At 47.1% G+C, this 19,522-nt stretch overlaps 1 protein-coding gene across 8 annotated transcripts in view; it reads right to left on the bottom strand.

The window, feature by feature from the left end:
• The window catches only part of kcnab2a (potassium voltage-gated channel subfamily A regulatory beta subunit 2a), a 341,966-nt gene that overhangs the window by 297,824 nt on the left and 24,620 nt on the right, over positions 1-19,522 (bottom strand). Inside the window, exon 1 of one of the 8 annotated variants that reach the window (XM_072478105.1) lies at positions 13,916-14,148. The exons of the other annotated variants lie outside the window; for them this stretch is intronic. The gene's annotated coding sequence lies outside the window, so the exon portion shown is untranslated. Of the gene's footprint in view, positions 1-13,915; positions 14,149-19,522 lie in introns of those variants that run through there. 8 annotated transcript variants of the gene reach the window in all.

The raw sequence follows: 19,522 nt of genomic DNA on the forward strand, positions 1-19,522 counted from the left end.
GTCATATTTGGGGCTGTCCAAGAGTGTCCTGATATTCCAGGTTCCAAACTTCATTTTAATGGGTGAAAGATGCCTGTACATGCGTTATTTCAACGTGGGGTAGCCATTGCACATTACCTACCACAAGCCGGTCCAAGATAACTGAAGACCAGGTTCTGCTGAATGGGCCTAGGATATCAAGCACACATATTCCTACTATCCTCCTTCCCACAGACCTCTCTCCCCAGCATTCATAAACTGCAGTGGCGCCTGTTCTCCTCGTTGAAGTCTCGCTCTTTCCAGTCCCTCTCTCCTCGCTTAAGTCTCGCTCTTTCTAGCCCCACTCTCCTCGCTGGAAATGGCTGATGACTCCAGCGCACAACCCAAGTGCATGTGTGTATCATGCATAGAACAAAAACCATCCCATCACACAATGCTTTGGGGTGCTTAAACAATGCTTCTGCTGACTTGGCCATACTGGAGAAGCCCTGGAGCACTCAGCAGTCTGCTTACATGTTCACCATCATGAAGACACAGCCTTCGTCATCAGCCACATGGCAAGCAGTTTAGGAGCATCAGGAGCAGGAAGAGGAAGGGATGAGCAACTTAGACAACCCTTTTCTGCCTCAGCTGTCCATGAAGAACTCCTCGTGGCACAGTGGTTAGCACTTCTGCCTCACAGCTCCAGGGTCCTGGGTTCAATTACCGCCTTGGGTGACTGTGTGAAGTTTGCACTTTCTTATCGTGTGTGCGTGGGTTTCCTCCGGGTGCTCCTGTTTCCTCCCACAGTCCAAAGATGTGCAGGTTAGGTGGATTGGCCATGCTAAATTGCCAATTGGTGCCCAAAGGTTTGGGGGGGGGGGTTAACTGTGTTACGGGATAGGGTGGAGGTGTGAGCTTAAGTAGGGTGTTCTTTCCAAGGGCCGATGCAGCCTCGATGCACTGCACTTCTGCACTGTAACTTCTATGATTTTATGAATACCAGCAACTACAACCCCAATTCCCCATTCACCAAAGGTTCCAAGCCATAGCTTCCCTCGGTCATTCTCCATCACTGTGCAAATTTGTTACAATGCAAAAATAAAAGCCTCCAATGAAAGATTCCAACAAATTTTTTGAAATAAAATCATGCCATATTGCATATAAAAGTCAACGCACCCTTAAGCATTCTCTTGTTGCCTGCCTTTCACATTCCTTTGTCTGTCTTATTGCTTATATACAACACTACCTCCAGTTGCTGCAGCATGTCTGATGGTAAGCTGCCTTTCAACGGAGGAGACCAAAGATGACCATGGAAGACAATTTTGAAGGCCCGGCTGCAGATTGCATAATCTCAACATAATCGCAGTAATCTGGCATCAGCAAGGGCATTGACGAGTTGGAGGACAAAGTTGCCTCCTGAGAGATGACAAGATTCTTACTCCATGGAAACATTACTCCTCCCCTAGGGCAGTGCCTCAACAATCCTAGTAACCTGTTAAGAGGACAAACCATTGGGATTGCTGTAACACCCAGCAAGCCCCCTTGTAAACTGTAACTGCAAAGTGTACAAGCAGAGTCAGCCACCAATTCCATGTCAGAAAGAACTGTTTCCAAGCTCTGCACAAAGTCCCATGTCAAATTGATATTGGACTTCTCCAAGTTCCTTAACACTGAAAGCTGGCTTTCTGGCAGGCCTCACTGCACAAAACATTTCATTATGCCAACCTACCAGTCATCCTCTGTAGGCTGCCCCATTAAAGCCGCCTTCTTTTTTTTAAATTTAGAGTACCCAATTCATTTTTTTTCCAATTAAGGGGCAATTTAGCATGGCTAAACCCCTTACCCTGCTCATAGAATCATCATAGAATTTACAGTGCAGAACGAGGCCATTCGGCCCATCGAGTCTGCACCGGCTCTTGGAAAGAGCACCCTACCCAAGCCCACACCTCCACCCTATCCCCAATACCCAGTAACCCCACCCAACACTAAGGGCAATTTTGGACACCAAGGGCAATTTAGCATGGCCAATCCACCTAACCTGCACATCTTTGGACTGTGGGAGGAAACCAGAGCACCTAGAGGAAACCCACGCACACATAGGGAGAACGTGCAGACTCCGCACAGACAGTGACCCAAGCCGGGAATCGAACCTGGGACCCTGGAGCTGTGAAGCAATGGTGCTAACCACAATGCTACCGTCTTCTTTGGGTTGCGGGGGCGAAACCCATGCAAACACGGGGAGAATGTGCAAACTCCACACAGACAGTGACCCAGAGCCGGGGTCGAACCTGGGACCTCGGCGCCTTGAGACAGCAATGCTAATCACTGAAGCCCATTTCTTGAGTCCTCTGCAGAAAGTCCCATGTGCTGACATAACCTTCAGTAAGCTGGCACCTGCTAAAACCTTCCTTCTTGCTGTAACGGCAAGCCACTCGTGCCAAGTCTCAATGTGCAGATCCCGTTTCTATGCTATGCCTTAAATTACCTATGGTACTTGCATCGGAACTTGTGCGGGAAAGGAAGTGATGATGCTGTGCCTTCATCATCATTTTCGCTGTACCTTCACTGCCCGATCAGTTTATACCTCTTATATATCTAAAAGGAAAAAGCCATAAAGCAAGGAGGATGGGGTGAGTGGGTGGTGTATGCTTGCACCATCTTGTAAATCAGGAGAGCGTGGGATGCGTTTCGGCAGCTCCCTGTGAAACGGACTTTTGGGCTCTTGATAGGAGCCCCAACGGCAATTTTAACGGCTGAAAACACCGTGCGGTAAACCAGAAGGGTGTTCCCCCTGGACACGGATGGAAAAAGGAGAGGAAAGTGGCCGGATTGCAGCGGATCCTTTGGAACAACGGCAAGGAAGGCAAGCAGAAACCAAGATGGCGTCGGAAGGTGGCAGTTTCATATGGGGCCCTGAACAACAAGAGTTTTTGAAACGCTGCGTGGAGGAGATAAAAAAGGAAATGAAGAAAGAGTTGTTGGTCCCGATATTACAGGCGATTGAAGGGCTGAAAGAGGAACAAAAGACCCAGGAGCAGGAGCTTCGGGTCGTGAAGGCGAAAGCAGCAGAGAATGAAAACGATATACAGGGCCTGGTGGTGAAGTCGGAGATACAGGAGGCACACCAGAAACGATCTGTGGAGAGGTTGGAGGCACTGGAAAATAACGCAAGGAGGAACAACTTGAGGATTCTTGGCCTTCCTGAAGGTGTGGAGGGGGCGGACGTCGGGGCATATGTGAGCACGATGCTGCACTCGTTAATGGGAGTGGAGGCCCCGACGGGTCCGTTGGAGGTGGAGGGAGCATACCGAGTTATGGTGCGAGGATCGAGAGCAGGAGAAGCTCCCAGAGCCATAGTGGTGAGATTTCTCCGATTTAAGGATAGAGAAATGGTCCTTAGATGGGCGAAGAAAACTCGGTGTAGTAAATGGGAGAACGCGGTGATCCGCGTCTATCAAGATTGGAGTGCGGAGGTGGCGAGAAGGAGGGCGAGCTTTAATCGGGCCAAAGCGGTACTTCACAAAAAAAAGATAAAGTTTGGAATGCTGCAACCGGCAAGACTGTGGGTCACATATCAAGGGAGGCACCACTACTTTGAGACGGCGGATGAAGCGTGGACTTTTATTGTAGAAGAAAAATTGGAATGATTGGACTACGAAAATGAACGTTTGGACAAAGTGGTGGGACGAGTTGGGGGGGGGGGCGAAGAGGGATTGTATGATTAATCCTGCGGTATGGTAACTTTTCTTTCTCCCACAGGTGGTGATGGGGGGAGGTGGGGAGGGAGAGGAGATGGGGCGTTGGCCATGGGAGGCGGGGCCGAGGGAGAGGCGCGGGCTTGGTTCCCGCGCTATGATAATTATGGCGGGAATAGAGAAGCAGGAAGGAGGGGGCGCCGCACGGGGCGAGCCGTGATCACGGGGGGAAGCCGAGGTCAGCCAGAGTTTGCTGACTTCTGGGAGCAACATGGGGGGAGTAATTACGCTAGCGGGGGGTCTAGCGGGGGGGGGGGGGGGGGGGGGGGGAGGGGGGAATTACTGGGTTGCTGCTACTGGGGAAAGGGGGGAGTGGGTACGGGAAAGGATGGGCGGGGGGGCACCGTCTGGGAGAAATACAGCTGCGTGGGAACTGGGCGAGAAGCTGGAAAAAGATGATGGCTAACCGGCAAGGGGGGGGGGGGTGGGAAGCCCCCCAACTCGGCTGATCACGTGGAACGTGAGGGGGCTTAACGGGCCGGTAAAGAGGGCACGAGTACTCGCACACCTTAAGAAACTTAAAGCAGATGTGGTCATGTTACAGGAAACGCACCTGAAACTTATAGATCAGGTTAGGTTGCGCAAAGGATGGGTAGGGCAGGTGTTCCATTCGGGGCTGGATGCGAAAAACAGGGGGGTGGCTATATTAGTGGGGAAGCGGGTAATGTTCGAGGCAAAGACTATAGTGGCGGATAACGGGGGCAGATACGTGATGGTGAGTGGCAAATTACAGGGAGAGATGGTGGTGTTGGTAAACGTGTATGCCCCGAATTGGGACGATGCCAATTTTATGAGGCGAATGCTAGGACGCATCCCAGACCTAGAGACCGGAAAGCTGATAATGGGGGGAGACTTTAACACGGTGTTGGAACCAAGGCTGGATAGGTCGAAGTCCAGGACTGGTAGGAGGCCGGCAGCAGCCAAGGTGCTTAAGGATTTTATGGAGCAGATGGGAGGGGTGGACCCGTGGAGATTCAGTAGACCTAGGAGTAAGGAGTTCTCGTTTTTCTCCTATGTCCATAAAGTCTATTCACGCATAGACTTTTTTGTGTTGGGTAGGGCATTGATCCCGAGGGTGAGGGGAACGGAATATACGGCTATAGCCATTTCGGATCATGCCCCACACTGGGTAGACTTGGAGATAGGGGAGGAAACAAGAGGGCGTCCACCCTGGAGAATGGACATGGGACTAATGGCGGATGAGGGGGTGTGCTTAAGGGTGAGGGGATGCATTGAAAAGTACTTGGAACTCAATGACAATGGGGAGGTTCAGGTGGGAGTGGTCTGGGAGGCGTTGAAGGCGGTGGTTAGGGGGGAGCTGATATCAATAAGGACACATAAAGGGAAGCAGGAGAGTAAGGAACGGGAGCGGTTGTTGCAAGAACTTTTGAGGGTGGACAGACAGTATGCGGAAGCACCGGAGGAGGGACTGTATAGGGAAAGGCAAAGGCTGCATGTGGAATTTGACTTGCTGACCACAGGCACTGCAGAGGCACAATGGAGGAAGGCGCAGGGTGTACAGTATGAATATGGAGAGAAGGCGAGCAGATTGCTGGCACACCAATTGAGGAAAAGGGGAGCAGCGAGGGAAATAGGGGGGGTGAGAGACGAAGATGGAGAGACGGAGCGGGGAGCGGAGAGAGTGAATGAAGTGTTTAAGACATTTTATAAAAAATTGTATGAAGCTCAACCCCCGGATGGGAGGGAGAGAATGATGGAGTTTTTGGATCGGCTGGAAATTCCCAAGGTGGAAGAGCAGGAAAGGATGGGATTGGGAGCACAGATCACGGTAGAAGAAGTGGTGAAAGGAATTAGGAACATGCAGACGGGAAAGGCTCCGGGACCGGACGGATTCCCAGTTGAATTTTACAGAAAATATTTGGACTTGCTCGCCCCGCTACTGACGAGGACCTTTAACGAGGCAAAGGAAAGGGGACAACTGCCCCCGACTATGTCAGAAGCAACGATATCGCTTCTTTTAAAGAAGGAAAAGGATCCGCTACAATGCGGGTCCTACAGACCAATCTCCCTCCTCAATGTAGATGCCAAGGTCTTGGCCAAGGTAATGGCAATGAGAATAGAGGAATGTGTCCCGGGGGTGGTTCATGAGGACCAAACTGGGTTTGTGAAGGGGAGACAGCTGAACACGAACATACGGAGGTTGTTAGGGGTAATGATGATGGCCCCACCAGAGGGTGAAACGGAGATAGTAGTGGCGATGGATGCCGAGAAAGCATTTGATAGAGTGGAGTGGGATTATCTGTGGGAGGTGTTGAGGAGATTTGGGTTCGGAGAGGGGTATGTTATATGGGTGCAGCTGTTGTATAGGGCCCCAGTGGCGAGTGTGGTCACGAATGGACGGCGATCGGCATATTTTCGGCTCCATAGAGGGACAAGGCAGGGATGTCCTCTGTCCCCATTACTGTTTGCACTGGCGATTGAGCCCCTGGCGATAGCGCTGAGAGGTTCCAAGGGATGGAGGGGAATACTTAGGGGAGGAGAAGAACACCGGGTATCTTTATATGCGGATGATCTGCTACTATATGTGGCGGATCCAGCGGAGGGGATGCCAGAAATAATGCGGATACTTGGGGAGTTTGGGGATTTTTCAGGGTATAAATTGAACATGGGGAAGAGTGAGCTGTTTGTGGTGCATCCAGGGGAGCAGAGTAGGGAAATAGAAGACCTACCGTTGAGGAAGGTAACAAGAGACTTTCGTTACCTGGGGATCCAGATAGCTAAGAATTGGGGCACATTGCACAGGCTAAATTTGACGCGGTTGGTGGAACAGATGGAGGAAGATTTCAAGAGATGGGATATGGTAGCATTGTCAATGGCAGGGAGGGTGCAGGCGGTTAAGATGGTGGTCCTCCCGAGATTCCTCTTTGTGTTTCAGTGTCTCCCGGTGGTGATCACGAAGGCTTTTTTCAAAAGGATAGAAAAGAGTATCATGGGTTTTGTTTGGGCCGGGAAGACTCCGAGAGTGAGGAAGGGATTCTTACAGCGTAGTAGGGATAGGGGGGGGCTGGCACTACCGAGCCTAAGTGAGTATTATTGGGCCGCTAATATTTCAATGGTGAGTAAGTGGATGGGAGAGGAGGAAGGAGCGGCGTGGAAGAGATTAGAGAGGGCGTCCTGTAGGGGGACCAGCCTGCAGGCTATGGTGACAGCCCCATTGCCGTTCTCACCAAGGAACTATACCACGAGTCCGGTGGTGGTAGCTACACTGAAGATTTGGGGACAGTGGAGACGACATAGGGGAAAGACCGGAGCACTGGGGGGGTCCCCGATAAGAAACAACCATAGGTTTGCCCCGGGGGGAATGGATGGGGGATATGGAATGTGGCAAAGAGCAGGTATAACGCAATTGAAAGATCTATTTGTGGATGGGAAGTTTGCGAGTCTGGGAGCGCTGACCGAGAAATATGGGTTGCCCCAAGGGAATGCATTCAGGTACATGCAATTGAGGGCTTTTGCGAGGCAACAGGTGAGGGAATTCCCGCAGCTCCCGACACAAGAGGTGCAGGACAGAGTCATCTCAAAGAAATGGGTGGGGGACGGTAAGGTGTCGGATATATATAGGGAAATGAGAGACGAAGGGGAGACTATGATGGACGAACTAAAAGGGAAATGGGAAGAAGAGCTAGGGGAGGAGATTGAGGAGGGGATGTGGGCAGATGCCCTAAACAGGGTAAACTCGTCGTCCTCGTGCGCCAGGCTAAGCCTGATTCAGTTCAAGGTATTACACAGGGCACATATGACTGAAACACGGCTCAGTAAATCTTTTGGGGTGGAGGATAGGTGTGCGAGGTGCTCGAGAAGCCCAGCAAATCATACCCATATGTTTTGGTCATGCCCGGCACTACAGGGGTTTTGGATGGGGGTGACAAAGGTGCTTTCGAAAGTAGTAGGAGTCCGGGTCGAACCAAGCTGGGGGTTGGCTATATTTGGGGTTGCACAAGAGCCAGGAGTGCAGGAGGTGAAAGAGGCCGATGTTTTGGCCTTTGCGTCCCTAGTAGCCCGGCGCAGAATATTGCTAATGTGGAAAGAAGCCAAGCCCCCGGGGGTGGAGACCTGGATAAATGATATGGCGGGGTTCATAAAGTTGGAGCGGATTAAGTTCGTCCTAAGGGGGTCGGCTCAAGGGTTTACTAGGCGGTGGCAACCGTTCGTCGAATATCTTGCGGAAAGATAGATAGGGGAGAACAAAGAAGGCAGCAGCAGCGGCCCAGGACTTGGGGGGGGGGGGGGGGGGGGGGGGGGGGGGAGGGATGGGGGGGGGGGTGTGGCCTGAGACAAGGCAGTTGCCAATTAGGGCTAGCTTTTATTTATTTATTTATTTATTTATTTATTTATTTTTTGTTATTTAATATTTATTTATTTGTTGTTGTTTTTGTTTAAATTTAAAAAGGTCATTATTATCTGTATTGTTACAATGTTGTGTAAAAGATGCACAATGTACTGTGTTGGTTGACCAAAAATTTTCAATAAAATATTATTTTTTTTAAAAAAAGGAGAGCGTGGGATGAGAAGAAAGTTGAATGTGTATGCCTTGCAATCTGCTTGGCTGATGTGGCGGTCATATTTTAAATAACTGCAACCTGTGAGATGTGGGTACATGGCTTGCAATAATCCCCAAGTGTTAACGGGTGATCTGAAAGACATAAATATTAGGTATGAAGCCTGATTTTTGAAGGTTGTTGGTATGCAAGTGATTGGCAATCAGGAGTGGGGTGGTGGTGATTTAAACAGTGCCTGATGCTACTGATACAGTTCATAAGATGTGCCATTTGAAGATGCAGTCACTGAGGTCACAAATCCTTCAGGTGAGGTCACAAATCCTTGTTGCACTACATCTAGATTCTCAGTACATTATTCCTGACATTGACTTCCATGAAAATCAGCTCCCACTACTATTTGACCAGATAGCTGGAAGTCATATTGATACCACACCCGCCACCGACTTAATGCCAATACACAATATCTCTCCTATTTTCCACTCCTCCACCATGGTCTCCAGTGCACATCCAAAAACCTCTCCCATGTTGTGCCATTCATCACCATTTCCAGGTCAGGTTCACTTCTTACATGATTGCCAGCAACTGCTCCAACCACAATGCACCTCCACTTTTAAGAGGTACAGACTAGCTTTAAGTGGCACGAGCAGCTTAGTATTCTGGGTCCCCTGATGTGTGAAACTAATCAACATATGCAGTTAGTGCTGGCTATACATTAAATTCAATTAAACAAGCACAAAGTCAGTGAGCTACATTCACTGCAATTAATTGGGGCAGGATAATCACACATCCTGTTCCCCAAGCCCTTTTTCAGGGGCTATCTAATTTAACCCAATGTCATTTGGATGGACATTAATGCAAGGCTGAAGCTACCCAATTACAGGGAATTTTCTCATGCTCTGGCTAACCTTCTTCCTGAACCAATAGAACCAAAAACAGAAAGTGTTGGAAAAACTCAGCAGGTCTGGCAGCATCTGTGAAGAGAGAAACAGAGTTAGTATTTTAGAGTTCAATATGACTTCTACGGAACTCCAAAAATTAAGAACACATCAGCTGTCATTCAGTCTTGTTTGTGGAATACTTCACCAAATTGCCTGCTACATTTGCCTACATAACAAAAATGACTGCATTAAGTAATTCATTCATTGTAAAGCACTTGGGAGAGTTGAAACGCCCCAAGGATATCCCAATGGACAATTGCAAGTTTTTCTATTTGATGAACATACTCCCCTACAGCAATAATTCAACTTTTTCTATATATAATTGAGTGGTATTGGTAACACCGAATTATACTCTAGACTGACACAGTACTTTAATTTTGCATTCAATTCCAGGTAAGTGATCATCAAGATGGTAGCCATCTGGATACAGTAGAAAGGGAGGTCACATTTATTGGGACTATTTTCTCAGAATACAACAATAAAAACACTTATTAAAAAAGGTAAGAATGTAATACATGATTTTTCTTTATTTTAATTCATTTCAGGATGCGGACGTCACTGGTTAGGCCAGCATTTATTGCCCATCCCTAGTTGCCCTTCAGAAGGTGGTGGAGAGTTGCCTTCTTGAACCACTGCACTTCTTCAGATGTAGGTACACCCACTGTGCTGTTAGGGAGGGAGTTCCAGGATTTTGTCCCAGCGACAGCGAAGGAGTGGCGATATATTTCCAAGTCAGGGTGGTGAGTGACTTGTGGGATCCTCCAGGTGGTGGGGTTCCCAGGTATCTGCTGCTCTTGTCCTTCTAGATGGTAGGGTTCGGGGGTTCAGAAGGTGCTGTCTAAGGGGGTGGGTTTCAGGAGGCGAGTTACTCGCCATAGGATTCCTAGCCTTTGACTGGCCCTGGTAGCCACAGTATTATAGTGGCTAGTCCAATTCAGTTTCTGATCAATGGAACCACACCCCCCCCCCCCCCCCCCAGGATTTTGATTGTGGGGGGAAATTCAGCGATGGTAATGCCATTGAATGTCAAGGGGCAATGATTAGATCCTCTCTTGTAGAAGATGATCATTGTTTAGCACTTGTGGTGAAAATGTAACTTGCCACTTGTCAGCCTAAGCCTGGATATTGTCCAGGACTTGCTCCATTTGGACATGGACTGCTTCATTATCTGAGGAGTCGCAAATGGTGCTGAACAAAACATCCCCACTTATGACCTTATGGTGGAGGGGAGGTGATTGATGAGGCAGCTGAAGATGGTTGGTCCTAGGACACTAACCTGAGGAACTCCTGCAGTGGTGTCCTGGAGCTGAGATGATTGACCTCAAACTACCACAAACATCTTTCTTTGTGCCAGGTATGACTCCAACCAGCGGAGAGTTCTCTCTCTTCCCCTTCCCCCCCCCGATTCCTATTAACTCCAGTTTGGCTAGGGCTCCTTGATGCCATATTCGGTCAAATGCTGCCTTGATGTCAAGGGCAGTCACTCTCACCTCTGGCATTCAGCGCTTTTGTCCATGTTTGAACCAAAGCTGTAATGAGATCAGGAGCTGAGTGACCCTGGCAGAACCCAAACTGAGCGTCCGTGAGCAGGTTATTGCCGAGTAAGTGCCGCTTGATAGCAGTTGATGACTCCTTCCATCACATTGCTGATAACGGAGAGTAGACAGATAGGGCAGTAATTGGCTGGGTTGGATTTGTCCTGTTTCTTGTTACAGGACACACCTGGACAATTTTCCACATTGCCGGGTAGATGCCAGTATCGGAACAGCTTGGCTAGGAGTGTGGCTTCTGGAGCTCAAGTCTTCAGTACTATTGCTGGAATATTATCAGGACCCATAGCCTTTGCAGTATCCAGTGCCTTCAACCGTTTCTTGATATCATGTGTAGTGAATCCTATTGGCTGGAGACAGACATCTGTGATGCTGGGAACTTCTGGAGGAGACTGAGATGGATCTTCCACTCGTCACTTCTGGCTGAAGATTGTTGCGAATGCCTCAGCCATGTTTTTTGCACATATGTGCTGGGTTCCTCCATCATTGAGGATGGGGATATTTGTGGAGCCTCCTCCAGTGAGTTGTTTAATAGTCATCACCATTCACGGCTGGATGTGGCAGGACTGCAGAGCTTGGATTTGATGTGTTGGTTGTGGAATCGCTTAGCTCTGTCTATTACTTGCTGCTCATGCTGTTTGGCACACAAGTAGTCCTGTGTTGGAGCTTCATCACGTTGACACCTCATTTTTCGGGAAATGTTGCTCCTGTCATGCTCTTCTGCATTCTTCATTGAACCATGGTTGATCCCTGGCTTGGTGGTAATAGTAGAGTGTGGGATATGCTGGGCCATGAGGTTGCAGATTGTGATTGAATGCAATTCTGCTGCTGCTGATGGCCACAGCGCCTCATGGATGCCAAGTCTTGAGTTGCTAGATCTGTTAGACGTCCATCCCATTTAGCACGGTGGTAGTGCCACACAACACGATGGAGGGTATCCTCAATGTGAAGACGGGACTTTGTCTACACAAGGACTGTGTGGTGGCCACTTCTACCAACACCATCATGGACAGATGCATCTGCAGCAGGCAGATTGGTGAGGATGAGGTCAAGTATGTTTTTCCCTCTTGTTGGTTCCCTCACCACCTATGCAGTCCCAGTCTAGCAGTTATACCCTTTAGGACCCGGCCAGCTCGGTCTGTGATGGTACTACCGAGCCACTCTTGGTGATGGACATTGAAATCTCCCACCCTCAGTGCTTCCTCCAAGTGATGTTCAACATGGAGGAGTACGGATTCATCAGCTGATGGTGGCCGGTACGTGGTAATCAGCAGGAGGTTTCCTTGCCCATGTTTAACCTGAAGCCACGAGACTTCATGGGGTCCAGAGTCAATGTTGAGGACTCCCAGGGAAAGTTCCTCCTGACTGTATACCACTGTGCCGCCAGCTCTGGCGAGACAGGTCATACTCAGGAATGGCAATAGTGCTGTCTGGGATATTGTCTGAAAGGTATGATTCTGTGAGTATGACGATGTTAGGCTGTTGCTCAACTCGTCTGTGAGACAGCTCTCCCAACTTTGGCACAAGCCCCCAGATGTTAATAAGGAGGACTTTGCAGGGTCAGCAGGGCTGAGTTTGCCATTGTCGTTTCCAGTGCCTGGTTCAATGCCGGGTAGTTTCATTTCTTTTTTCTGTTTTTGCAGCGGTTGAATACAACTGAGTCGGTTGCTAGGGCATTTCAGAAGGCACTTAAGAGTTAACCACATTGCTGTGGGTCTGGAGTCACATGTAGGCCAGACCAGGTAAGGATGGCAGATTTCCTTCCCTAAAGGACATTAGTAAACCAGATATTTTTTTTTACGACAATCAACAATGGTTCCACGGTCATCATTAGACTTTTAATTCCAGATATTTTATTGAGTTTAAATTCCACCACCTGCCGTGGTGGGTTTCAAACCCGGGTCCCAGGTCTCTGGATTACTAGTCCAGTGACAATACCACCACGCCACTGCCTCCCCCCTTTCATGAATTGAAAATAGCCCCTGAACAAACAGATCCTTCTCAGAAAGAAAATTCATACAAACTCGGGTCCCTACAAGATTATTCTGTATTTATCACAATACGACTAAAATGTTAACAAAGTTGGGGGGGCATGTGGCGCAGTGGATAGCACTGGGACTGCGGCGCTGAGGACCCGGGTTCGAATCCCGGCCCTGGGTCACTGTCCGTGTGGAGTTTGCACATTCTCCCCATGTCTGCGTGGGTTTCACCCCCACAACCCAAAGATGTGCAGGTTAAGTGGATTGGCCATGCTGAATTGCCCCTTAATTGGCAAAAATATATATAATTGGGTACTCTAAATTTATTTATTTTTAAACAAAGTTAGGGGGCAGGGACAATTTGTTCACAACCCTACACTGGAGATTTAGCACTTGTTCAACATTTTAACCCCTTAATGGACTGAAAAAGTTGTGATTGCAGAACATTTCACTATGGAGGAGCAATGATACAAGGAGGAAGAGTCCCTGCTGCTCAGTAAACATGTCCATCTGGTAAATTGACTGGCCTTGAAATTGAAGCTACAACACATAGAGTCAAAGTCCATCAATTAGGAAACGGTTACAAAGAAACCAAAAAAATGAAGCCATTATATTTTTATTAAAATTTAAGATCCAATAAGCACAGAGGACATACAAACAATTGTATACATATGGTTACCCATTATAACATGCAACAGGAGATGCTCTCAGAGGGGACAAATTATCCACCGGCAAATCAGAGTCTTTGCAATATTTTACTGTAGAACAGCAGGGATAAGGACCTTCTATCAAAACAATTTTGCCAAATTATGCAAGTATGCGCTTTCCGTGCATACGAATGAAATAAGCATATGTTTGTTTTATTCCTTAAACCATCATATGCTAAATGCTGAAATATCAGTTATGGACTATCACTGGTGCAAAATCTTCAGATCCTACCATCACATAAATATGACAAAATAAAATGTATTTTTAATGTGGCACCACATAACAGAACATTCTATTGACAGACCTAGAGTGGTGGTACTGCCTCTGCTGTAATATACATGAATGCCTGGCTATGCAGCAAAAAAAAAAAAGGGAACATGCATTCCCTCGCCAGAGCTCATGCTGCAATGCATCTGTTATTCAGAATATTCTCAAAGCAAGACCTGCTTAAAAATAAGCTTTAAAAGCAAGGCAGAACAAACTCCTTATTAAACACATCTTTACCTTAACCCCTTCTTCACCACACAACCTGCTGGTAGATTTCTGTTGAGAAGGTTCCTGTTGCAAAGGTGTGAAGAGGGAAAAGAAATCTAAGAAAAACACAGCAGATGGTCTGTAGTTTAGGAAAAGAGAGATAAAGACAGCTACAGGCAGAGTCAAAGAGAAGGGGGGAAAAGAGAACGGATAAAAATGGGAGAAGAGAGACAGAGATAGACTAGTAGGAAGCAGAGCACAGCCTCCTCTGCATAGTCTAGCAGTCAGCAGTGAGGGAGGACAGACAAGTGTTACACAGGTTCCATGCCCAGCGCGAAAAAAAAAATCAGCTGATCAGAGAAGTATCACTGGTCAAACAAAATCCATTTAGCAGATCATGGTAAAAAAAAAAATACTTTTACTGCAGTAAAGCAATTGACACTACATCTGAATCCTGACTTGGCAAGTTTAAATCTGCAAGAAGGTACACCTGTGCTGATGTTATTCCTCCCCTACCCCCTCTACCTCCTACACCAACCATGGGTTTGAACAATCTGCATGTTCCCTTACAGGCGAACTTGTTTGTTCATTAGATTTTGAATTAAATTTTTGAAGAGGATGCAATGACGTCTCTGCCTACCTGACATTCAGACGTATTAAAATACAACACATCAATTGTAAAACATCCTCATCGACCACAATTGTTATGAACTGTAGTTCACTCAAGCCAACTCAGCTTTGTCTTATAATTGTAGTTTCATGAGCTATATATCTGCTCATTATTGTTCATTAGGCACTATCACCACTACAATTAGAAAACCTTTACACTATGCTGCACACAGTATACATTTGAGTTCTCTGCCCACCTGTTTATCAGCACAAATACCTAGAGCAAGCATGACAGCAGTATGACAACAATATTTAAAACATCGGTGTCCAAAGATGTGTAAGGTGGATTGGCCATGCTAAATTTCCCCTTAGTTCCAAAAGGTTAGGTGGGTTTACAGGGATAGGTTAGTCTCGGGGCCGGTGCAGTCCCGATGGGCCGAATGGTCTCCGTCTGCACTGTATATTCTATGATTCTATATTAATATAGGAGGCTAAATAGGAAAAATGATGAACAGAAATGAAGCTATCTCACCACTAGCAGTGAACTAAAAAAAACGCATTTAGCTGATTTGGCTAGATCGCTGTAAAATGAATAATTTTAGATTAATGAGATAGCACCTTCTTAGTAATGTTTGCACTAATGCTAACATACACAGCAACAAGTATATACACAAGCACAAGTGAAATGTGATTACATTCATCCTGAATGTGAGGTTATCCACTTTAGTAGCAAAAACAGGAAGGCAGATTATCTGAATGGCTATAGATTGAGAGAGCGGAATGTGCAATGAGCCCCCAATGTCCTCGTGCACCAGTCGCTGAAGGTAAGCATGCAGGTACAGCAGGTGGTAAAGAAGGCAAATGCTACTTTGGTCTTCATAGCAAGAGGATTCAAGTAGAGGAGCGGGGATGTCTTGTTGCAATTAGACAGGACCTTGGTGAGGCCATACCTGGAAAATCCCGAATGTCTGAAAATGGCCAATTAAATTGCAACAATCCCAAAACTCAAATTAGCAACCCCGCCCCCCCCCCAAAAATACCCTTTGATCTCCTTCACCCCAAGTGCTGTATCTAACTAACCATTTGTACTGCTTTCTGTGATAGCGAATTCCACAGGCTCACCACTCGCTGGGTGAAGAAATTCCTCCTTACCTCTGTCCTAAATGGTCTACCCTGTATCCTCAGACTGTGACTCCTGGTTCTGGACACCCCTACCATTGGAAGCATCTTTTTTGCATCTACCCAGTCTAGTCCTGTTAGAATTTGAAAGGTTATGAGATTGCCCCTCATTCTTCTGAACTCCAGCGAATACAATCCTAACCAACTCAATCTCTCCTCAGTCCTGTCATCCCAGGAATCTATCTGGTAAACTTTCACTGCACTCCCTCTCGAGCAAGAACATCCTTCCTCAGATAAGGTGTGGCCTCACCAAGGTCCTGTATAATTGGAATAAGACATCCCAGCACCTGTACTTGAATCCTCTTGCTATGAAGGCCAAAGTAGCATTTGCCTTCTTTACCACCTGCTGTACCTGCATGCATACCTTCAGCGACTGGTGCACAAGGACATCGGGGGCTCATTGCACATTCCGCTCTCTCAATCTATAGCCATTCAGATAATAAACTGCCTTCCTGTTTTTGCTACCAAAATGGATAACCTCAGATTCGCCCACATTATGCTACATCTGCCATGCATTTTCCCGCTCAATCACTCAACTTGTCAAAATCACACCAAAGCATCTTTACATCTCCTTCACTACTCACCCTCGCACCCAACTCTGTCATCTGCAAATCTGAAGATGTTATATTTAGTTCCCCGTCTAAATCATTGACATTTATTGTGAATAGCTGGCATTATAGCACTGATCACTGCAGTATCCCACTAGTCACTACCTGCCATTGGGGAAAGAGCTGTTTATTCCTACGCTTTCTTTCTTTCCTGTCTGCCAACCAGTTTCCAATTAGTTGTCAATACACTACACCCCAAATCCATGCGCTTTAATTTTACACAATCATCTCTTATGTGGGATCTTGTCGAGAGCCTTCTGAAAGTCCAAATAAACCAAGTCCCTCTCATCAACTCTACTAGTTAGATCCTCAAATAATTCCAGTAGATTTGTGAAGCATGATTTTCCTTTTGTAAATCCATGCTGACTCTGTCCGATCCTGCCACTGTTTTCCAAGTGCTCTGCAATTTCTTTTATAATAGCCTCTAGCATTTTCCCCACTATCGACATCAGGCTGACTGGTCTATAATTCCCTGTTTTCTCTCTACCTCCCTTTTCAAATAGTGGGGTTACAGTAGATACCCTCCAATCTGGAGGAATTGTTCCAGAGTTTATAGAATCTTGAAAGCTAACCACCAATGCATCCATTATTTCTAGGGTCACTTCCTTTATTACTCTGAAATGTAAATTATCAGGCCTTTAAATCCCATCAATTTTCTCAACACCATTTTCCCACTAATATTAATTTCCTTCAGTTCCTCCCTCCACTAAACCCTGTGTTCCCCAACATTTCTGGTATGTTTTTGGTGTCCTCCTTTGTGAAGACAGGACCAAAAGGAGGTTAGCTATTGTTTGTTCCCCTGTTTCTAACTGCAAGTGACCTACATTTGTCTTCACCAATCTTTTTCTCTTCAATGCCTATAGAGGCTTTTAAGTCAGTTTATATGCTCCCCACAAACTTACTCATACTCGATTTTCCTCTTAATCAATCCCTTTGTCCTCCTTTGCTGAATTCTATACTGCTCCCAATCTTTAGGCCTGCCGTTTTTTTCTGGCCAATTTTGGATCTTTGTATCTAATACTCTCTAAATTTCCCTTGTAAGCCATGGTTTGGCCACCTTTCCCGTTTTATTTTTGCACCAGACAGGAATAAACAATTATTGCAGTTCACCCATGCATTCTTTGAATGTTTACCATTGCCTATCCACCGTCTTCGCTTTACGTACCATTCCCCAATCCATCATAGCCAACCTGTGCCTCATGCCATCGTAGTATCCCAGGGTAATGCTCTGGCAACTTGGGTTCGAATCCCACCATGGCAAATGATTAAACTTGAATTCAATAAAAAATACTGGCTGAAAGTCTAATGATTGTCATAAACACATTGTTGATTGTCATAAAAACCGATCTGGTTCACTAATGCCCCATACTAAAGGAAATCTGCCATTCTTGCCTTGTCTGGCCTACATGTGACTCCAGATCCACAGCAATGTAGTTGACTCTCAAATGTCCTCTGAAACGGGCCACTCAGTTCAAGGGAAATTAGGGATGGGCAATAAATGCTGGCCCAACCAGTGACACCCGTAGCCCATAAATGGATTTTTGAAAAAATGTGTTTCAGACTTTGAAACTGACACTTTCAAAATGTTAAGACATCAGGAACTACTTTGGCTGGTGGTCCACTCACCAAAATGTTTGAATGCCTGGGATTCTCGGTCCAAATGGACTTCTAGTATTTAAATTAATACTGAATTAATATTTAATTTATTAATGATACTCATGAAACTTTGTCTTTTCTATTTGCAGCATGCATTCTCCAACCTCAGACTAATGGATCTATCTTGCTTTCTCAGCTTGTAATGTACTTGTAATAATGTTTCAATTGTTATTTCCCAGCATCTCATATACAAGACGAAGGTGCAATTTCACCTGCCAGAAAGACTTACCTCCAATCTTCACGTACAATGAACAACCTTGAAGATCAGAGACTGTTGTTATGTAGACACAGTAAGAAGTCTTACAACGAGACTTCCGGTGGCGGCCATGGACTGAGCGGTCGTACATTTGGTGGCTCCCGCTCGCGGCGGTTTTTTCGGACCCTTTCCCCGGTTAACAGGTGGATGTGAGGAGGCAAAAAGGTGCAGGGGAAGTGAGTGGAAGCGATTGACCCACTGGTGTATGGAGCTGAGGGCCAGAAGCGGTCGAAAAAGAGGAAATCAATCAGTTGGAGTTGGTGCGGCGCCTGCAACACACGTGGGGATGGCGGAGGGGCAGGGAGCGGCCCTGTCGACAGACCAGCTGGTGAGCTTCCTGAACGCAAAGTTTACCCAGCAACGCAAGGAGAGTCAGGAGGACCTGGCCCAGGCGGTGGATTCGATCAAGGAGGTGGTCAATCGCGTGGAGACAAAACTGGCGACCCAAGCGATCCGGAAGATGGAGGGGGAACACAAAAAGCAGTTCACCTCGATGGCAGCGGAGATGGGGCTGATGTGGGATCAGCAGAGGCGGCTCCAGGAGAAGGTTGAAGACCTGGAGAACCGGTCACGCAGGCAGAACATAAGGATCGTGGAACTGCTGGAGAGGAGTGAAAGAGCCATTGCTGGCAAGTATGTGGGGAGGATGCTGGAGAAGCCGTTGGGAGGGGAAGGATTCGCATGGCCTCTGGAGGTGGATCGTGCACATAGGGCGCTAATGCGGAAGCCCCAGGGGAACGAGCCGCCAACGGCAGTTGCAAGTTATGAGGTGTGCCAGACGAGGCATTGCACCTGGGAGGGTAGTGAAATCCGAGTGTACCAGGACCTGGGTGCAGAGTTCCAAGAGGAGAGCAAGTTTGAATAAGGTAAAGGCGGCCCTCTGCAAGAAGAGGGTGAAGTTTGGGCTACTGTACGTCTGTGGGTGACCTACGAAGGCCGGGAGCTGTACTTTGGGTCAGCGGAGGAGGCAGTAGAATTTGTCAGAGACAATGGACTGGCAGGAGAAGGTGGACTTTGAACTTTGGTGGAGATACTTTGATGCTGCTGCTGATAATTTGCGTTTGGAGCCATTTCTTTCTCGGCTTTTTGTTCTCTATTGAAAGATGGTGGGGTTGTTTGGGCTTGGGGAGGAGTTGTTTTTGTTTGTTTGCACTAATGTTTGAGCACATGGATAGTGCGAAGATTGAATTGGCCGGTCAAGAGGGCCCCGTGTGTTCGCACACTTTAAAACGATCGAAGGCGGATGTGGCCATGCTACAAGAGACTCACCTGAAGGTGGGGGACCAGATTAGTCTGGAAGGATTGGGTTGGGCAGGTATTTCATTCGGG

This window comes from Scyliorhinus torazame, chromosome 16, assembly GCF_047496885.1.
Source record: "Scyliorhinus torazame isolate Kashiwa2021f chromosome 16, sScyTor2.1, whole genome shotgun sequence".
In the NCBI taxonomy this organism is placed as follows: Eukaryota; Metazoa; Chordata; class Chondrichthyes; order Carcharhiniformes; family Scyliorhinidae; genus Scyliorhinus; species Scyliorhinus torazame.